At 38.1% G+C, this 20,503-nt stretch overlaps 1 protein-coding gene across 8 annotated transcripts in view; it reads right to left on the reverse strand.

The window, feature by feature from the left end:
* TRIP12 (thyroid hormone receptor interactor 12) overlaps positions 1-20,503 on the reverse strand; it is a 79,891-nt gene that overhangs the window by 56,495 nt on the left and 2,893 nt on the right. Inside the window, exon 1 of one of the 8 annotated variants that reach the window (XM_048314752.1) lies at positions 14,248-14,268. The exons of 6 other annotated variants lie outside the window; for them this stretch is intronic. The gene's annotated coding sequence lies outside the window, so the exon portion shown is untranslated. Of the gene's footprint in view, positions 1-14,054; positions 14,159-14,247; positions 14,269-20,503 lie in introns of those variants that run through there. One more of the 8 variants, XM_048314753.1, reaches the window with a different exon arrangement.

A 20,503-nucleotide genomic window follows, 5' to 3' on the forward strand; every position in this document is an offset into this window, starting at 1 on the left:
AAAGCCAGCATTTCCAATAAACCCATGACATATCTTCTGAAGCCATGTAACAACACTGGTATCTAGTGCTTATTATGCTACATAGTATTCTTGAGTTTTAGCAAACACTATTTGATTACTATTTAGAGTAATCTTCATTATTGTACAAGAAAGCAACTAGAATTAATTTCTGTAGACCTAACATACCCATTGCAAACACTATAGCTAATGTACAGTCAACGTATTGCTTGGAAAGGTTCTACAGGAACACAAGACAAAAACCACCTGTTAACTTGCAGTGAAGCCTTCAACCTTCTTGTGCAAAAGCTAACAGGAAATGACTAACATGCTTCCATGTTTTTGAAGCAAACTGGGAAAACAGAGAACGACACAAAAAGCCCGTACCAGCCTTTACTTAGCATCCAAATCACTCTGAAGGATACTAAGAAGTGTAATGTAGCAACCCTGACATAGCCTACAGTGAGAAAAAGACAATGAGTAAACTGAAGGACTCCGGCATGCTCTAGGGCTGCAAATAGGGTAACAAGGCAAACCAGTAACAACAACTAAAAAATGAGCTGAACTCTTCCACAAGGGCTTTCTTAATCTACTTGCATGAGCTCTAAAACTTGTTTGTTTGGGGTGTTTGTTTGGTTTGGATTTGTTTTGGGTGGTGGTTTTGGTTTTTGTTTTGGGGGTTTTTTAAGTTCTTTGCAAGAATCTTGGTAATGCAAGAATTTTTTCAGACTCTTGCACTCTCATGAGTATTTTGAGATATGCCTAGCACCTCTGCCTATAATGCTCCCCTATAATACCTATTATCTGCTTGGAGTTGAGCTAAGTACACTGGTCAGCATCCTTCCTCTCTCGTACTTTAGCCCAAAAAAATCCGTGCTTTATTTAATGATGCTGCAGTAATCCAGCTCCTCAAAATTGCACAGACTTACTGCCCTGAAGTCATTATTAGGCAAAGGGGGGGGGGCGTAGGGGGGAGAGAACAAAAAGACAGGAGGATGTTTATATGCCTTGCAAGTTCAGAACATTTTCTTCCAGCATGTTGCACATCTTGCCAGCCAGAACCCAGAGTTCAGCGTACGTATCAGAAAATATTAAGCCTAAGACTTCAGATTTGTATTCACTTACTTCAATGTAGACAACATTAATTTAATTGATCAGCTGTTTCTGTGATAAATCTAGTCACTTAAGACAGAAACAACACACTAAATATATAAGCATACAACATATTTAAGAGTTCAGACTTCAATTGTGACTACACTTAAGAAATTACTGCCTACGGTTTAGTAACTGCTGAATTGTTTCAGACTTACATCATTTTCAACTGATGTCAGCTGCAGCATTTTTGCCCACTGTTCACAAGGTTCTCCTCATTTACCTGCAGACATACACACCTATTTACTTGCCTGACAAGTAAGCACTTGCAAGTACTCAATCACTAATTCTACTTCAACAGCTGACTTCAATTAAGATGACTTTTTAGTCCAGGGAATTGTCTTAAACTCCATCTTCTGCAGCTGATTTTGACACAATATTCTCCCTCCCTACACTCTCCAAATTCAAGAGTTATTCAGTCATCCTTGTTCTTTTCCCACTAAGGTCCTCACGTTCACACGGATTTTAAAGCTCCACACAGGCAGAAGTTTGTGTTTTCAGTTTAGCAGTCTCTTGTCCCTTCTGGTTGTCGAAGTAGCTCATGGAAGAATTTTAGGGAGTGGATACAATACCATACTGAAAACTTCCTAGAAACATTTTCTGCAATGTCCTAAATTCTCATCACCCCTCCCTTCTTCCTGACAGTAAACTTCTATACACAAACAAGGGAAAAATATATTTCCCCATGAGCTGCAAGGTGCTGTAAGGCACAGTAAGGTGTATGCATTTAATCTGTATTCATGCAAATCTTACATTATTCAGCTGCATGAAACCATTGAGCCTTAAGAAAATAACAAACTTTTCTTCTTTCAACATAGGAAGACCAAGCTAACATTTAATTTCCTTATCCACTTCCATTTCTACCTTCTCTCCATGAATAGCCATAAGTTGTCTGCGGGATTCAAAGATGCCAGAGTACATTAAGGCTTCCCTGATGCACTGCATCTAATGTAAAACTCACATGGTGCCATTAATCAGAACAACTTCCTCTGATACAGAAACCACACAAAATTATATTGAATCACGTATTAGGCTGGACTGTATTCTTTTTGTATTTTCTTTCTCCAAAGCTAGAGAAGAACTAGAGAACTACACACACAGAACTGCATGCACAGACACCCTAACTAGAGCAAATTCAGTACATATATAAAAATCTCCAGGACAAACAAGATTCTAATGACATAACATTACTTCATTGCTACAAAGACAGACAAGCAGGTCTCAAGGAAGTTTCTTCTGTAAACAAGCATGTACAGCTGTAAGCAAACAGATTTCTACAACTGGCACAAAATTTCTACAGATTTATATAGTTGCATCACTTTTGCCACTTCTTTTGGAAGACATTAATAAGGTATCGATGGGAAGACAAGCAGAGTTTAACAGCATTCAGAGGGAAACTTCTCTTCAGACCAGAGGCTTTCTTGATGCAGAGTTTAACTGAAGTACAAGAGTTAAGTCAGAATTATTTTAAAAAGCCTTGACTGGAAAGAATCTCTTGAGATTATATGGTCCAACCAACCTGCTGAAAGTAGGACCTCAAATTACATTAGACAGTTCTCATTCTGAGAAGTGACAGTTGCCAACCATGATGACAAAACACAGAGCCCTGAGCAAGAGGTGAATCACAAGAGCTACCCTGAACAAAGGGGAAAGGGAAACAAAATCACATAGTGGGGTATCAAAGCATCACCATATATAAAAGCATGCAAAGAAGACACTAACAAGAATATCAGAAACTTTAAAAAGTCATGCAATAGATGTTAGTTCAAGTAACCTGAGTTCTCAGATCTGTGTAAGATGTACACATACCCAAGGACACAAACCCCATCCCTTCCAAAGACAACTGCTCTGAGAGAAGAGCTAACTATGGCCCAGCTCCTCATTGCAATCACAGAGCTCAGAAAGCCCTCCCTCCCCCCCTTTCAGTTCCTCAAAAGCACAATCCAGTAACCTGGACTAAGAGGAGAAAATAAGACAAACAGGCATATAAGCTACAAACTTCAAAGGAGTCCAGTCTCTGAAGATTATAGATTTAGGACCGCCTCATATGCCCATTTTTACACTGAGTAACTTTAGACAATACATATAAGCTGTTAGCCAGAAAATATTTTTCCAAACTGCCAACAAAGAGGAGAAAAACTTCAGTAAAATATTTTTCCTAGATTCATTTACAGTGGAAGAGTTATTTTTAACTCAGCTTCTCTGGAATCACTGAATGATTTCAACATACAGAAAAATAATAAAATAAATCAGTCAAGGAGCAGGAGTTATTCCCTCTTCCACTGACTTTACAACAAACAGCCATCAGAAAATTATGGCAAACTTTGGGCCTTGCTGCGTTAGGAAGTCAGCTTTCCCTTTCCCAGGCTTTCAAGAGCTCAGTCTTTGCCTATCCTTTTAGCCAAAGGAGTGGCAGTGCTGGAGGCCACCCTCACAGAACAGCGAAGTGAGTGACTAAGAGCCTGAAAGGATGTACCCACCAGATAAGTCTCTGGACTGCATTTATGTATACATGTCTAATGACAGAGACAAATGGGCATGAAAGAGGAAGAGAGAAGAGCAAAAAAAAAAATCTTCGTGATCTCATACTGGTACCTGGCAGTTCAAATACTCATTATCTGCAACTAGAAGATTTACAAGTTCCCACAGGTGATAAGAACACTGAAAACACCTCTGAAAAGATGCACAGCACTACTTGCTAGAGGAACACCCAGGTTGTCAGGACTGTGTGATTCAAAAAGTCATCCATGCCATGACCCCAAGCAAGCAAAGCAGCACACTTACCTACTGACTTTTGTCTAGTGAGAGGACTGGCAGATATGAGAGATCAAGTATTGTTTAAGGAAAAACCTAAATACATGTATCACATGCTCCAGTGTTGGTAAGAACCCTTTTGTGACAATGACTGAATTGCAGAAGCTGAACAGTCTCCCCTGCTTCAAGCAGGTCAATTGAATTTAAGTCTGAGACTGCAGAGACCTTTCACTGAATCTGGTACGGGAAAAGCAAACTAAAGACTTCTTCAGGGACCCGGAAGAAACTTAAAAACTTGTTCCATTAAGATTACAGAAAACTGACACCCATCATTACTTTAGAAATAAAACAATGGATTGGCTTTTATACCACAGTCAAAACCTCAATAAGTCCTTCTGGGCTGTGGAAAAGTCAAATTGAAATAGCAAAGGGTGCACTACTCAAAATTACAGAGAAGTTCAGGTACCACTGGCAGTCAACAATACAACTTACTTATCAGCTGAAGAACCAAGAGAAACCTACGCATGGAAGGGAGGGCCACAAAGTAGCTAAAAAAATTTAAAAATTAAGCACCCGCAGAGGTTAGACAGCAGAACATTCCCATGCATCTGAACAGCTTAAAGGAACAAAAAGAACTCAAGCCTGTAGAGGCTACAAGGGCAAGCTCAGGTATCTCAGGTCTGATTGTACAACTGGTCCTCCCAGTTCATGGTACACAGGATCCATAGCTTCATTTCATTACTGAAGAAAAAAAATCACCCTATTTGTGCACTAAGAAATTAAAACCAGGTCTAAATCTTAACTGAACTCTTGCAAGGTGGTTGAGGCGGCTACCTAACATTAAGACAGTAAAAACCTTTACTCCTATGGTCCTTTTTTTAGCTCTGGAAAAACAAACTGCAGTCTGAGGAGAAAAATTAAAGGAGTTGCATGGAACAAATATAATGGTCTCTTGAGGGCATCCCTCTTCAGTTCTGCCACATCACTGCTTTCTTTCTCTTATGTTCATCAAGGACTGAAATATTACAATTTGTATCACTCTGTGGACTGCACTTTGGTTCACAAAGCAACACAAATGTCAGTCAGATCTTTGATCCTCATCCAAAGGAGAAGTTAGGAAAAATGAAAAGCATTTCAATTTTTTTCTCTTGCTTCTCTGTAGTTCTACATTACGTATTGAAAGCATTGTCAATAGCAACTATTCCTCTTGTTTTTGAGTGCATCAGTAATAGAGTTAACAATAAAAATAATCTCCTAGAACATTTACTCACTACTTCATTCAAAGAATTTGCCCTTGTAAAAAAATTCAAATATCAAAGTTGTTCTTCTCCAAAAAAACCAAATTTGATACCTTTCCTTATCACTGTTTGAAACATGTCCAAACTCGCTCAGTGTAAGTTTTCCTCTAGTGTATGGTTTGATTTGAATTCATTAACAAAGGAAGGGAATGCTCTCACTGTGGCAGAGGGCCAGGACTCAAAGCTTCAAGAAAATACTTTTGTGTTTACAACACCTGTAGTTTCTCAGTCTGAATTCAGTGTTCTATATTATTTTGTCTTTTTAACCACCTAAACATAAAGTTCTGTTGCATAATTCAGTCAACTCTGCAGCAGTTAAATTTTTTACTACAGAGATATAAAGATTATCAAAAGCATAAGAATCCAGAAACTCTTGAGTCAACAATCTATATCAAGGAAAAGAACAGTCTGATCTGGATAGCTGCAAGTCAGACAGAGATAGCTCAGCTTAAGAAGCAGCCCAGAGGTATTTAAGCCACGTCAGTAACACAAAAGATTTTTTAGACCACACAGAGAACAGGCACACACAAACATAGCAAATGTTAGCTGCAAAATACTGAACCACGTTTCATATCTTTGTTGACAGATCTTTTTCCCTTTTAGCACAGCAGTGGGAAAGAACACAAAAGTGAGGAACAAATAGGTTCAACATTTCTTCCGTACACTTGTGTCACAGAGCAAAATTTTTCTGCCAAATCAGTCCTACAGCAAGAGCTTGACTTCACCTCTACAGGACCTTTAAAACTACTGTTACATACCGACAACCTGCTCCAAGCAAAGTCTACACTACGAGAGCCTCAGGATGCAGTTCTGCTATGTGGTCTTAATAAAAATGGAGTTTCAACCTGCTAATAACAATGGAAATAATGGCTCTTTTGTTTTTTAAAATTAAACAAAAGCAACTCTCTCCAACAGAAAAGAACATTTTCCAACAGCCAAATTATGACCAAAACTTTGCTGTTTGTACACAGAGAGAACTCCATTTCTTGCAGACTTTTAACAAAAAAAACATACTAAGCAACAGAAGTAAAATCTTACCTGATCTTCATTTTCAGCTTCTCTAGAAACCCTTGTTAAGTAGGAGCCAAAAGTCACTATCTGTACAGTGGCTTAAACTTTCACTAACATCATAATAAACAAAAAAAACCCAAAACCAACCAACCAAAAAAAACCCACACAAACAAAAAACACTGTCTGGCAAGAATGAAGGAGAAGACTCTATTCAGTTCAATAAGGAACTTTTACCTTCTGTGAGACAACATGAATCAAAGCACAGAATCATTCACGAAGCGCAGATCAGTGACACTGCCAGAAGAGAAGGCAAGCTAGAAACAGGTGGTCCAGCTAAGACGAAGTAAAACAGGTGTAGCAAAGTTAGGAGGGGGCATTTATTACCAGTGAAAAAAAGAAACAAAATCAGCTCAGTGATTTGTACAAATTTCAATTTAGTAGCTTATTTCAGTACTTTTATGCAAGTGAACCAAGAATTACTCAAAACCATCACCCACTCTAAATCTGCCCTGCCCAATGCTTAATGCCCAGCTGCCTTCGAGCTGCATAGCTCCATTTACTTACAACACTGAGTCTGAACACAGAAACCTACTGCTCCAACACCGAGCCTCTTCCCTATTCTAATTCCATAGACCAGATGGTGCCTTAGTTGCAGTTGGCCATTCACCTGCATCTGGCACACCACAGCCCTTAAGCAAAACCAAGTGCAACAGCACAAGACAAATACTGATATGGTACACAGCCATGTCCTACCTGTAGAGCCTGTTAGACAATACATGCCCCAAGTTGCAGCATGGAAGGTTTTCTGAAACCTGCCAAATTCAATCAACTTTTGCCAAGCTGTCTTAAATTACTGAGAGACCTAGTGAGCTCAGTGGCTAGTAAAACATGGTTTGGTCACCCGAAGTCTAAATTAACACAAGATGATCTCTGCAATCTCCTAGAAAACTGTAAAGGGAAAGGCAAAACCAAAGCAAAAAAACAAAAGCTCAGAACTTCAATTAGCCACTAGACTGAAGGAATTCAGAGACTAGATGTTACAGAAGTTACTGCTGGAAGAAGAAACAAAAACCAGTTGACTTGTATATGTGGATTAGAAAAGTGTGCCACAGATGAACTCAAGACCACAGGTCTAAAGGTATTATGAAAACATGATAAAGAAGGAGGAGACTGGGTCATTTTGTTAATATTCAGCTTCAGCTCTAAACCAGTCTACAAAAAACTGTTCAGTAATACCCACATGTCTTAAAGAAAAAAACTACCAAGATAAAAACAAAAATTCCAAGAAATAACTTATGTTTCCAAGGCCAGGTAGAAGGTACTCATCTGTTTACTACTCACTTAAAATGGGCCCTCAGATTTTTGCATCTTCAAAATATAATTTAGACAAGTTTGGGACAAATCAGGAGGTTTTCAGGAGTTTTCCTGTTGTTTTTCTAATCACTGATATCTAGCACTGACTCAGGCTAATGGCTGTTGAGGCTTCCTTTCCCACACTGGCTCAAGCAGGTTATGCTGTCCTCCTGAACAGAGACTTCATCCAAATGCTACACTAAAAAGGTCACAGACCTAATGCATAGCAAGATTCCTACACCACATGACACAATCTGGGAAATGGTTTAATTGCAGTTGTTGAGGAAGAAATCCAATTAAAACAGGTTAAGTTTCCGGCTTCCTCAGCACTGGATCTGCATATGGATCTTTTGCTATCACAAGAATACTGTAACAACAAACAAAGGGATTAAAACACATCTAAGTGTTCTAAATTGGGCAGTGCTCAAACCAGCAGCCCCTTGGAATTAATTATGTGCCACAGACATATTTTCTCAACCACAGAAAAAATTATACATTTACATTATATCTTACAGTGATGTAATTAGGAGCAAGCTCCAATATACATACCAAATTACTGACACAGGCACAATTAAAGACATTTACCTTGTATGAAACCATGAACCAAACTGTCTACCAAATATCTGTATAAACAGAAAAAGTTCTTTGTAAAGCTGAACAAAAGGAAGTCACAACCCAAGAAACACCTGTTAAACACTAATGATTAAGCTGTCTTTAAACTGATCCTATCAATGATAGGATCATGACTTTACAGCATTCAGAGCTATTCTTTCATGTTAAATACACAGAACAACACACAATATTAGCTTCCACAACTGTATTTCAGGAAGGTTCAAATTTTTACAGTCATGGAAAAAGCTGTCAAAAGCTAGAGCTTTATGAAGGAATTAAACAACTTTATGGCATGCTTTATTGCCAAGTGTCTACTCCACTCTGCACATTTACACCTTCTCAGTGCTCCATAAATAAAACAAGGGAATGTTGTAGGAACAAGGTATTGTACAGGATGTTGAACTTGAGCAAAACTAAACATTAGAGCTCTTTCAAGTGCTTTTTAGCAGGATGCCAAACTTAGTCTCAGTTTTAAACTAGACAAGAACTCATCATCACCAAATACACACAAAAAAGTCTGCTACAAATTCCTCTCTTCCCTCCCATATGCATAAGTACCACCAGGACTTTTTTCTGCTTTACTTCACCAGTGATTATTACCTCATCTTTCCCAGGTTACCCACACACTTTTCTTGAACAACTGTAACTGTACCCATATGTTACAGCTCACAAGACTAACAAGCTAACACTAATGAGGCATTTTTCCTAGGGTCCTAGCATGGCCAGGTTTGTCAAAGCCTGAACTCCATGTCAATAGTCAATCACTTCAGAGTTGGAAGAAAGGTTCCTTACATTTCTGCCAACAAGATGTTCCAATAGGTACTGCCTAAGTCTGCTCAACACTTTTTGTTATTTTCCAGCTAAACTGCTGCTCTGATGTACTGATTCACAGACTAATACAGAACACTTATCAGAACACAGTCTCTTCACTACCCTGAGACACTCAAAAGAGCAAGCAGAGCTGTAAGTTTTCTATAGCTTGATCAAAATGATTATTTAAGAAGTAGCTATTACAATAGCTGGTTTGATAAGCCTTTGCTCTTGCAATTTGCTCCGTGACCCAATCAGAATACTCAAAGAGTTGTCTCTTATACAGGTGACCTTTCATCCAACACTAATGACTAACTATGCTTTATAAGCAAACCTACAACCTACTGCCCCCCAAACAACACACTAATTTTGGCCTTGTCTAGGACTGAAACAGAAAATGGTGAGAAAGAGAGGAAAGGAAGACAGTGCTTCTTCTAAGTGCTTTGTGTATACATCAGTGATATAATACCTTGAAGCAAACAATGCATCCATCGTGCTACACTCCTAAAATATGTTTTAGCAAATGTGAAAATAGTCCCATACTGTTAATATGACATTGAATTGGAAGCAAAGTTCACTCAACTCTCATGCAAGCTTTCTTGTCTTTCTGGTTTGTTTTCGTGTCTTAGGTTTTTTTCTTTACGAAACATCCTTAAGACACTCCAAAACTACTCCACATCATCCTCTTTACTCTTTATTATAAGCCACTTAATAAAATGCACCAGTAAGGAAGACAAAGAAAAGGATATTTAACTGGAGAGAGCAGCTTCATCACGGTTCAAGATAAAATAACTCTTTACAACACTTGAGTAAAAAACACAGAGAATGGAGTGGCTTCAGCGAAAGATAAAAGAATATGAAATAGGCTTGTAAAGAAAGAGGGAAAATACCTGTAGGCCCAGAGGTGAGCCCAGTTTCTTCTCTTCCCTCTGCACAGTATCTTACATATCAAATGTAAAATGTAGATATTTCCTAAAGGCTGCAGCCTCTCTTACTCTTCCATCTATTTTGCAAACCAAAGATACTCAGCTGGAAGCACACACAGCCCCATCCCACATACGATTAATGAGCAAAATAGCATTCTAGTAATCCCAGTATCTTTACCACCTCCATTTCCCCACATCATGTCTTGCAAATACATCTTTTCTCCCATCAACTATTTCCTAGCACCTCCAACCCCTATTAGCTACCAAAGACGCCAAATTATTTGCACTAAATTTGGATCTTTATTCTATGCTTTTCAAACTTTATTTGCTTGCTTACTTTGTATTTAAAGGCCCCCCTGACAGAACAGTTTTGGGACACAGACACCACGTACTGCTATTTGAAAACAGCCTGGTCTGTCCAACACAAATTTCTTCCACAGAACTGAAAGCTGATTAAAACACTGCTTGCCAAACATGCAGTTATCTATGAAAAAAATAGCTGAAACTATTTTCCATTAAATGTCTATTTTGTTAGAAAGTGGAGGATATAAAGCATCTAACACTGAATTTTCAAAATGGAAGTCTAGAGTTGTTTTTTCTTATATCAAGGGTAGCATATGCCACTAGCATATTATTAACATGGTAGTATTTATTATATTAAACAGTTGCATGATAAGAGCCTGAAAGTTTCAGAACTGCTTTTTCATTTTCAAGAAAACATTTCAGATGTGGTATCACAGTCTGTGTTTTATAATGGATACTTTTTGAATTAAAATTACAGCACAAACATTCTATACATATTCAAGTATGACAGACGTTCTGAGACAAACACCTATTTGTTTTTTGGGGTTTTTTGTAACTCCATTAATTCTAAGCTAAGTGGTGATTACACTTCCTTATACTCTTCATACAAGACTTAACTCACTACTGAAGTTACAGCACAGATTAAGGAGAGAAAACAGGCCAGACTTGAAGGCATTAGAGCCCTGAGTCTGCACTATGCAGTTGCTCAGGTGAGCTCCATTATATCTCCCAAAGAATACCAAGTACTGATGGAAGCTAAAAATTCCAACTACATTTCTTGGGAGACATCCTAGTGAGTGTGGTCACCTAGACAAAATAGGAAAGCAAGTTAAGTTGCTCTAATCCAAACCTACATGGAAGTCTTGTGTACTTCACAGAAGGCAGTTTCCAACTATTACATGTATTTACCCAAAGTTCCACATACCTCAGTGGGTATGGGGATAGAGTACAATCATTAACTGCACTACTATATGCCAATGCAGACATTTTCATGCTAAAATTCAGCATATGAAACTTAGGGTGTTTGTCAAAAATGTAGACTGCATCTGTACAAGTTGATATAGACAATTTAAAACCTGACACTTTGATCTATCACCGTCACAAGTTAAACTTTTCAAATTCTGCTGAAGCAACTTGAAATTACATCACCTTCTCCCTCCACTCTCCCACCAAACACTACTACAGTCTAGTCAAATAGAAAAAACAAAACAGTTTAAATGATAGGCAGTCACAAATTTGTATTTTCAAGTTATTCCCACTTCAAAGCTGGGCCACCAACCTTCCCAACAATACAGCAAACACCCCAAGAGTGGATACAATTCTAGTTTGTCATAATCTGGAATACTACTAAGTAGTAACAAACTACCTCGATTTTGGATGCATCTAAGCTAAACTTAGACATTTAAATCACTATATTCTCCCACAGGTTGAGCTGCTGCTTCTAGCTGCCACAGGTCTGGGCTTGCACTAGTCACATCCTGCATTTGATGGTGTCAACAGAAAGCCCAAACCCTTCTGAAATAGGCTTTTTAACCAGGTAGATCATATAAATAAAGCAAGGATAGAGGTTCACAAGCCCCAGCTCAGCTATGTCTCAGAGTTAGGCAAGAATTTGAGCAAATACAGTAGTTTGCATCTCCTCTACTTGTAACACTCAGTGACCTCTGAGCAGCATTCTTGAATCCATAAGCACAAAACTCTGGGTTCTTGAACTCCTTGACTGTCATTCAAAGCTTAGGCATGGCAGGTTCACATCTTTAGAATATCTTCCCTTAAGGGACATAAGCACACAGATTCCCATGGGAGCAACTATCCCGGTATAGCTGTAACATTTATGACAACACAGCTAGAATCAGTGGAATGAAAACTCAACACTTGTACATACTTATGCACTTCATTTTTTCTCCTCCTTAAGTTAGCCTTTAGCTAACTAGGTATTTTACACTAAAATCAGGCATTTAAAGTCCTCCAAGCTAAAGAAGTACAAAAATTACAGTAAGGAAAAATTCTCTTTACTTTAAAAAACAAACTACTATTTAAAGAGATACCCTTAGTGCTGACTGTACTTCCAGGAATAGGCCCTCTCCTTTCCTGAGGAACAAAGTCTATTTTTTTCAAATATTTTCACAGGACAGCGTACCTTCCTTCTCTATGTCAGTAGTGTCATGACACTTTATTTCTTTACTCCATGAACTTATGTAGATAAACATTCTCACTGAACCAAAGTTTCAAAGTTTAGCAAGAAAGTACTCTTTGATGAGGACTACAACTTCCATCCAGTTGGTTTCAAAGCTGTGTTACAGCAACCACACTCGAGTAAGAATATTCTACCATTCAGACATAACTGGACATAAAATATTCTCAACTACTCTGAATGCACAGTCAAAGGCCCAAGGTTTTGAAAAACAACTGAAAATTAGGTGTCTCTCTAAGCTGTGGGTGCTTAAACATTTTTAACACTTGAAGGCAGGCAATAATGTTTAACTTGTAATGGTATTAAATCTTGAAATCATACTTCAGTAATGACAGGACATCAATAGACTCCAGATGCAAAAGGCTTTGTTTTTTGACAGTAGAACTCTGGACACTTGCTACTATTTCCAGGCTCACAGAAGAGAGGTCATTCATTATTTTATTTCTGTTTTGTTAAACCCAAAACTATTTAAACAACCAGTTGCTGTTAAGTGGCATCCAAACAGAACACATCATTACACAAGTTTAACAGAAAGTATTTGTAATGATGGAAGACTATTACCCATAGAAAAAAACTATGAACTAAGATGAAAGCTTTATTATTATTACAGCCTTGCTTATTTCCAAATAACTACACAGGTGATATAGTTATCTAAACACAGAGCTGTTCCCTCAAAACTCCTCATTTTCCAAAGTTATCAAAACTTATAAGTTCCCTTTTCTTTCCTCTGTCCCTCTCCCAAAGCAGTAAGGATCCATCAAAATACAGAACAGTAAATTATTCTAATGAGACACTTGCAGTGCTGAGAAGTACAATATTACCACTCAATATGGAGATGCTGTACTTCAGTACTGAACCCGAAAAGCATTACTGTAAGCCAAACCCCTGTCAGTTGACCTAAGCATCAGTGACTACATGTTCCAGTTCCTCCCAGAGTGATGCTGGAGGGGAATGGGAGAAGAGGTGTGGAACCAATGCTTAGGTGTATACACCATCAGAGAGTAACTGAGAATTCTCAGTGCTTTTGTAAAAATCGTGTTTATCTGGAATACTCTATCCCATCACAGTGGGCCTCGGTCAAGAGACATGAATTCCAGCCAAAAAACAGAAGGGTGATCTTAAAGAAGTTAACTAATAAAACCTGTATTATTTAACCTGGCAACAAGGCTGTAAATACTTTCTGTAAGTGCTAAGAATAAAACATCAAGGGAAGAAAATAGAGGATAGTATTGAGACAGTTAGCAGGCAAACAGCTATGAGAAACTTTCATGCTGCAAATAAGATGATCCTAGATTTTGAGAAATGACATGCTTAAAGAATATCCCAGGAGGACTCAAGAATTAAAAAGGCAAGTGTGAGGTCTCTTACTAAGCCTACTCCAGGAGAGTGTTCACTGTCCTTACAGACAACTAACAAGTTCTGTTGTCCTACTATGCCTACCAGAGACAGGAGATGCTCATGCTGCTCAGGTAGAAAAATCTCTTTAAAGGCCCAATTCCTACAGAAAGCTAGTCCCCTCCTTTGGATCTTTTGGCTAAGGAAGTAACTAGAACACCATTCTTGTTATCGTAACAGCCATTCACTTTCTCAGGTGTAAGAACTCAGAGAAGACACAGCAAAGAAGCAAACACCTGTATTACCTACAATTTGTGAAGCTTTTCCTGTCCTTCTTGTCCCATGGCACCTACCACTGAAGCTCTGTTATGACTGAGGAGAGAAAACTTGACCCCACACCTTCTCCTGGGAAGGAGAAGGGGAGGCAGAAGACAGCCCTTCACAAAGCAAGCTATTGCAGTAAGCAGCAAGTTCTAGGATTTAAAAATAAAAAACCACAAACCATATACCACACTTTTGGATAGGGTTAGTCTGTGCAGAGGTTGTTTATCCAGCTTGATCCTTCTATTGCTGTGTCACTCTGTGCCCATATGTTCATGTTTGATATCTGCCACATTGGGGGGGGGGGGGGGGCCAGGGGGGAAGGATTGGGTGGGGGAGGAAACTTGCCAAAGTTAATATATTCCAAAAACCAAACCAGTTATTCCATTTGTGGAAAGAGCTCTATGTAGAACTAGCAGACAAACATAGGAGTCCTATGAAAGTGCAACAGAGAAAATTTGTAATTGAGTTGCTAACATCCAATTCAACTGGTATTTCAGAATGGGTTACAGAAGAGAGAAAGTCAAAACACTAATTGAACTCTGCTGTTAGATCAATTAGCACTATAACCTGCTATCTGGTTTTGATTTGTCATCTTACTGAGCTGACTTTCCAAATAGTCTGATGATATTTTGGTGAAGGAAAACAGTACTGCAAATCTGTGAGTCTACAGAAGAAACCAATTCCTAGCTGAAAGGGGAGCAGCTTTTAAGTTAAAACACAATATACAATTTGATGATGCAGAGTGATCTACTTGGCTTACTTCTGATAGAAGTTTTTAAGATGCTCCCACACCACTAAAATAGGGTTAAAATTAATTGTATAATAGCACAGTTGAGTTCTAAAAGGGTTTCCAGTAATTGCAAGGTAGATGTGAAACTGCAACAAAACAGATGCCACAAACAGAAGCAACACTAGTTTAGAACAGGCAGACTGCTGAGAACAGGTTGAGGGAGTTGATAGTGTTTCTGGTGACACTACAGGTATTACCAGCAGGAACCATAGTTAGCATTCAAGTGTGGGATCTCAATCTGATATAAACTCAAGATTTCGTCTGAATGAAATACATGAATTAAGAAGTTTTTCAAAACAGATGATACAATTGTTTATCCACTGACTTGTTACTTAATAGGAAACTACTTTATTTAAACAAGAATAGTTTTAACAGCTTTTGACTGTCTGTGACAGAAGCAAAAGCCTGGTAACACACAGGGAATATACTTTATTCCAGGCAACCTCTGGAAGCCATGAAGTATAGCAACAAGTGTGGTCACTGCATTGTATTTTGAAAGTGACAGATTGAGATTACTTTGCCTGTCACTTCAGTGGAGTCTCACAGGCAATTTTACATTTAGTTTAAGTGTATTCCCAAAAATTAACTCATTGCTACATTTCTATTTACCTCAAGTTTTTACATAGTTCTCAGGTTCTAGCTTATTTGAGGTCTTCTCCATAAAGCACAATGAAGTTGGAATTTTCAGTGCCCATTCTGTTCCAACTCCAGTTTGGTTTGGACACTATGTCAAGAACCTCTAAACTATAAAAAAAAAGTATGGCCATAGTGCTCAAATATCTCAACAATAGAAGGCATTAAAGTGGTACCATTCCTTCACACAGTAAATTTCACAAAATTCATCTTTCCTCTTCACAGCTAATCTGAAGAGAGCTCAGTTTCCACCCACTCCATGGAGCATTTAAATCTGCAGACTGAGGTTTGCAGTGGCATTTTCCTTAACACGCTTCTTCCAATTCTAGTTACAAAGTGCTGGTGAAAGTTCTGAGGGGCTGTCAAGAGCCAGGTACCCAGCATGGATACATTCAGTTTCAAGTCTACAAAAATGCAGCAGAACTATATCAACTTAAGAGCTGCCATACAGGAAATTTGACAAATGCCTATTTGCTATCTTACTTTTGGCAAAGGAATATATTTGCTGTTCTGCCAAGCTTCTTGTAACTGAGTAAGGGAGTGAAACTAACTTCTTTAATCTATATTCTTATGGTATAATGTGGGTCCTTATTTTTATTACCAGTCTTTTATTGTAGAAAATTATCTGCTAAATACAACAGACAGAATACTACCAGAGTAAGATACGGCAGCATCCACTATCACTGCATAAACTTGAAAAACATTGTGGAACAGACTGCAGTAGATCTTTAAAGGACAAGCTTTAACACTTGGAATCCTGGCTTAAAGCTTGCCAAAGTTATGCAGCTCCCATCCCTTTCATTAAATGAGATTCAGCTGAAATTATGTTTTCTCCAGCTGTTTAACTTAAAGATCTCATATATACCTACCTAGCAATGCAGCTGCTTCTCAGGTGCTGTTCACTCAGACTTATTGACACAGCTTATGACTGTCTGCTGTCCTTGTTCAGCTGAGCTATTTCCCACCTTCCCCTCACCCCTGTACAATGGGTAAGTTCATCAAGCCATCACACCTGAAACAACTGCAAAGCTCAAAACAAGTGAAGTCTTAAGGAGAAATTACAGTTTCCAGTCAGTAAGTTGGTTATTAATGAAGTATATCCTTGAAATAGAGGAAGAAAACACTCACTCTCTAAGGAAGGCAGAGTTCCAAGTTTATATTCAGTATACAGCCTATTAATAAGAGGCCTCAGTTACTTTCTTCATTAGTTCTCTTTAAATGCACAGCCACATCTCACCTGTGATCAGAAGATTCAGTTACATTGCACACACCTTCCAGGACAGGACACTCCATACACTGAATAAGCTAATTACATAAGGGATTTGACATTAGAAGACACAGAACATTATTAACTTGGATAAGATGCCAACCTCTAGCCCTGACATTAACCACATCTTACAATATTACCTTGTCCAAAAATACACATCTATTACATGCTTCACAAAGGCATATATGATGTAAAGAGAGCTTCTCCTCACTAACTGAAGGAGTTAAAGTAAGTAACTAATCATTACACCAGTATCAAGGACATGTAATTCAAGTCTCTTGATGAGTGGGTGGGATGCAGGTGTGTGTTTTTCCTTTTCTTTAGGACTGGAAGGAAGGAGGAGGCATGGGGGATACTGGAGTCCACCATAACTGGTGTTACTATGCATTGTTTCCATCTTTCCTTTTGTGGTGCCTCAACTCATTTATATTGCTCCTGCTCCAAAAAAACCTCATGTTTTCAACTCAGAAGGTACTATACAAGAGTGTATTTCTGATTTCCACATTTATTTACCTGTACTTTTACATCGAAGCAGCCTTGGACTAGAGCAGAGGTACAGAACAGACTTCAAGCACATAAAAGCCCACATACACAGATCTTTTCTCCTACCCAGGGCTGGTAAGACAAACTATCACAAGTTCAAAGTAAGGCAACTAAGACAGACATGGAGAAAAACGAGGGAGAACAAAACAGCATACATGCTTTCTAAAAGCAAACATAGCATAAGTCTAGACCTAGCTACCTAGGGGCATGAGTTTCTCACAGACCTATTTTTTCCTAATAGTTTTACTGCTAGAAACTACACCTCAAAATCAAGGTAAAAAATTAGAGTTACTGACCTGCATTAATAAAAAATTGGTATTAACCATGCTTCAAACAGCCAGCCACAAAACTGAAGGAGGTGCACACTGCTAGTATTAAGTCTAATGCCCATCTCAGGGCTTGAAAGCCTTCTGAAAGTTTAACACCTTTGTTCCCCAAAAATCATACATACATCAGAAAATAAAAAACACATTTGTATTCTTTTATTTCCAGCTTTACAAAAGTCTATCAACTATTTGCCCTTCTTTACACTAAGTTTACTTATTTGGACTTCATGCAATACAACACAAGTTGCTCTGAAAGCAGAATAAATGTGAAATACACCTTGTCTTTCAGATCTTAAAAAAAAGCCATCTTGTTCAAAAAGTACCAGGGACCTCAGCTTCCATTTTGAAACACCAAATTGCTCCCTACAACTCAAGGTTCGCATTCCAGAAGGTGACTCAGACCCTTTCATACCTTTTATGAAGGTGAGATCTTTGCAGTTCAGCATGTGCACTTTATTGAGGACACTATCAAAGCAAATCATTCAGAAAACACAGAGAAAATGGGATTTTCCCCCTAGTCCCTGAGCCAGCAGGGTATTACTACACACTAAGAGCATCCTTCCACAGTTTCTTCTCCAAACATACCTTTGTATGTTCATAAGATTTGGGTTTTTTTTCACCTTCCTTATCACTCAAGAAAACGGAGCTCTTTTTATCAGGTTGTGATCAATGGAAAACTATTTATTCAGGAGTAGAAGAAGTCAAATGTGAGAAGGGCCAAGTAACTTCCTGAGGTCCTTCCCAAACTGGTTTACTAGAAGAATCCTAACAAGAGAGGCTTTTCTGGAGCAACCAAGGGCAACTATGGCTTGAACATCATTGCTAGTATTTCTCATGCATCTTCAATATTGAAGTCCAGTATTAAACTACCATGATTAACTTTTTTGTTAATACACCTAAGTTTTCAATTTTTCCTATATTAAAGTTTCCCCTTCCAGACTGGACCATCTACTGCTCTCATGGCAGCTTTCTGCCAAATTTGTACTGAGTACCTTCATGAGTCAAGTTAGACTGGCAACAGTCAGTACATTGCAAGACAAGCTGTATTACAGACGGGGAGAGTAAACAGATTGGTTCTGTGTCCTTGAACCCTGGCTGCCAGACAGAATTGAAGGAGAATATGACTGCATTTTTACACAGCTGGATTCTACCAACTTGATGGCAGGACAAGGAGAACCACTGCTCCTCAAACTAAACTTCGTACTAAAGCAACCATTGCTGGCACCTGAAAGCAGGGAGGAGAAGCCAGTTGACTTAGTCCTGTCCTCCAGAGGCACTCTATATTTGATACATAGCTAAAATTTCTTTATTTTCAGAAGATAGCTTTGAAGCATGAATTCAGCAAACTGTTTTGTTAAAAAAAAGACATCCTGAGACAAGTGGCTACATACAAGCATTTTTTTCATTATTGATCACCACTGAGAACTGCAAATAGTTTTGCTCCTTGAGAAGCACTTTATTTCATGCAAGCTGAAAAAAAAATAAATACATCAGGAAGAAAAAAGTTATTATTTTTGCAGTTACCAACCTCATGTCCTACATTAAAACTGAGCTATTAAAACTCTCAAGAAGTTGCTTCGTATACTGTCAGAAATCTGTTGTGATACTATACAGTGATTAAAATATTAAGAACACATTTAAAATATTACTTCGGAAAACTAAGAACACTCACCCAAAGCTAGTATATTACTTTACAAAAAAAAAAAAAAAAAAAAAAAAAAAAATATATATATATATATATATATATATATATATAAAAATAAATAAATACATCTGATGTACTACTACCTTCAGAATCAGAACTGAATGGGGCAGTGACAGCTTGATGAAAAGAGCATAACAGAGCTCACAAAGTGCTTTTTAGGGAGTGTTACTAATTTGACAGGTGAGGAACAGGACACTGACCATCCACGACGCCAATGGGAGATCCCAGAAACATGCAGGGTTAAGTTTTTGCCAATGAAATAGTACACCATGTTGTACAACTTTGGCATTTGAGTATACTTTGTCACAATAATTTAGCCTCAGTTTGACAAAAGACAGATCCATGATCAAAAGTGTTCTACATGATGCTTACCAATTAGTTTGTTAGAAAATATAGCATGGCCTATAAATACAAGATTAACACAGATAGCTGTGAGATTAATTTAGCTGCAAATCAGGTACACACATGTAGTTTACTTAATAACTTTCCTACTTTTGCTTCAGCTTCATCACTTAGAAACAAAAGGAATTTAGTCAGGTTATGTTTCTGGATTGCTGCAGAGTAAGTAACTATACTGGGGATGTAAGGATCCACATGGAAATTGATCATGTGTCCATTGATGGCATTAAAGCCAAATGCATTATATTTTTGCTACACTGCTGCAGAAAGAATAGTGGTGTTGTCACCTATAGCTTTAGGCCTCAAATTCAGGAATGGTTTTAAAAGCACAAGTTTTCAATTACGGTTTTTTTCTGTAATATTTATGCTCTGGGTTTGAAGACAGTCAAAGTACAATATAAAAAGAAAACCAAAAACAAAAAAAACCAAACCAAACCAAAAAAAAAAAACCACACCAAACACAACTTATGTGCAATTCCTGATTAGGAACGACAGCTTTGATTATTCATTTACTGGGAAGATGTAGAATATTTCCCCTAATGGTCACTTTAGCCTGAAGAACTTTTGCAAGACATCAAAAGACTCCATTTTCATAAGCTCTTACTCAACAGGTTGGCACTCCTGCTGAAGTAGATCTGCTATATTAGTAAGTAGTAATGTCACACTGTGGCTGACCTACAATTTTTCTATTAACAGCTGAGACATGTTTAGGTTCCTACCTATGGAACCATTTGAAGACTGAAGACTTACAGGTTGTTAATTCAAGTTTAC

This window comes from Corvus hawaiiensis, chromosome 10 (assembly GCF_020740725.1).
Source record: "Corvus hawaiiensis isolate bCorHaw1 chromosome 10, bCorHaw1.pri.cur, whole genome shotgun sequence".
Classification (NCBI taxonomy): Eukaryota; Metazoa; Chordata; class Aves; order Passeriformes; family Corvidae; genus Corvus; species Corvus hawaiiensis.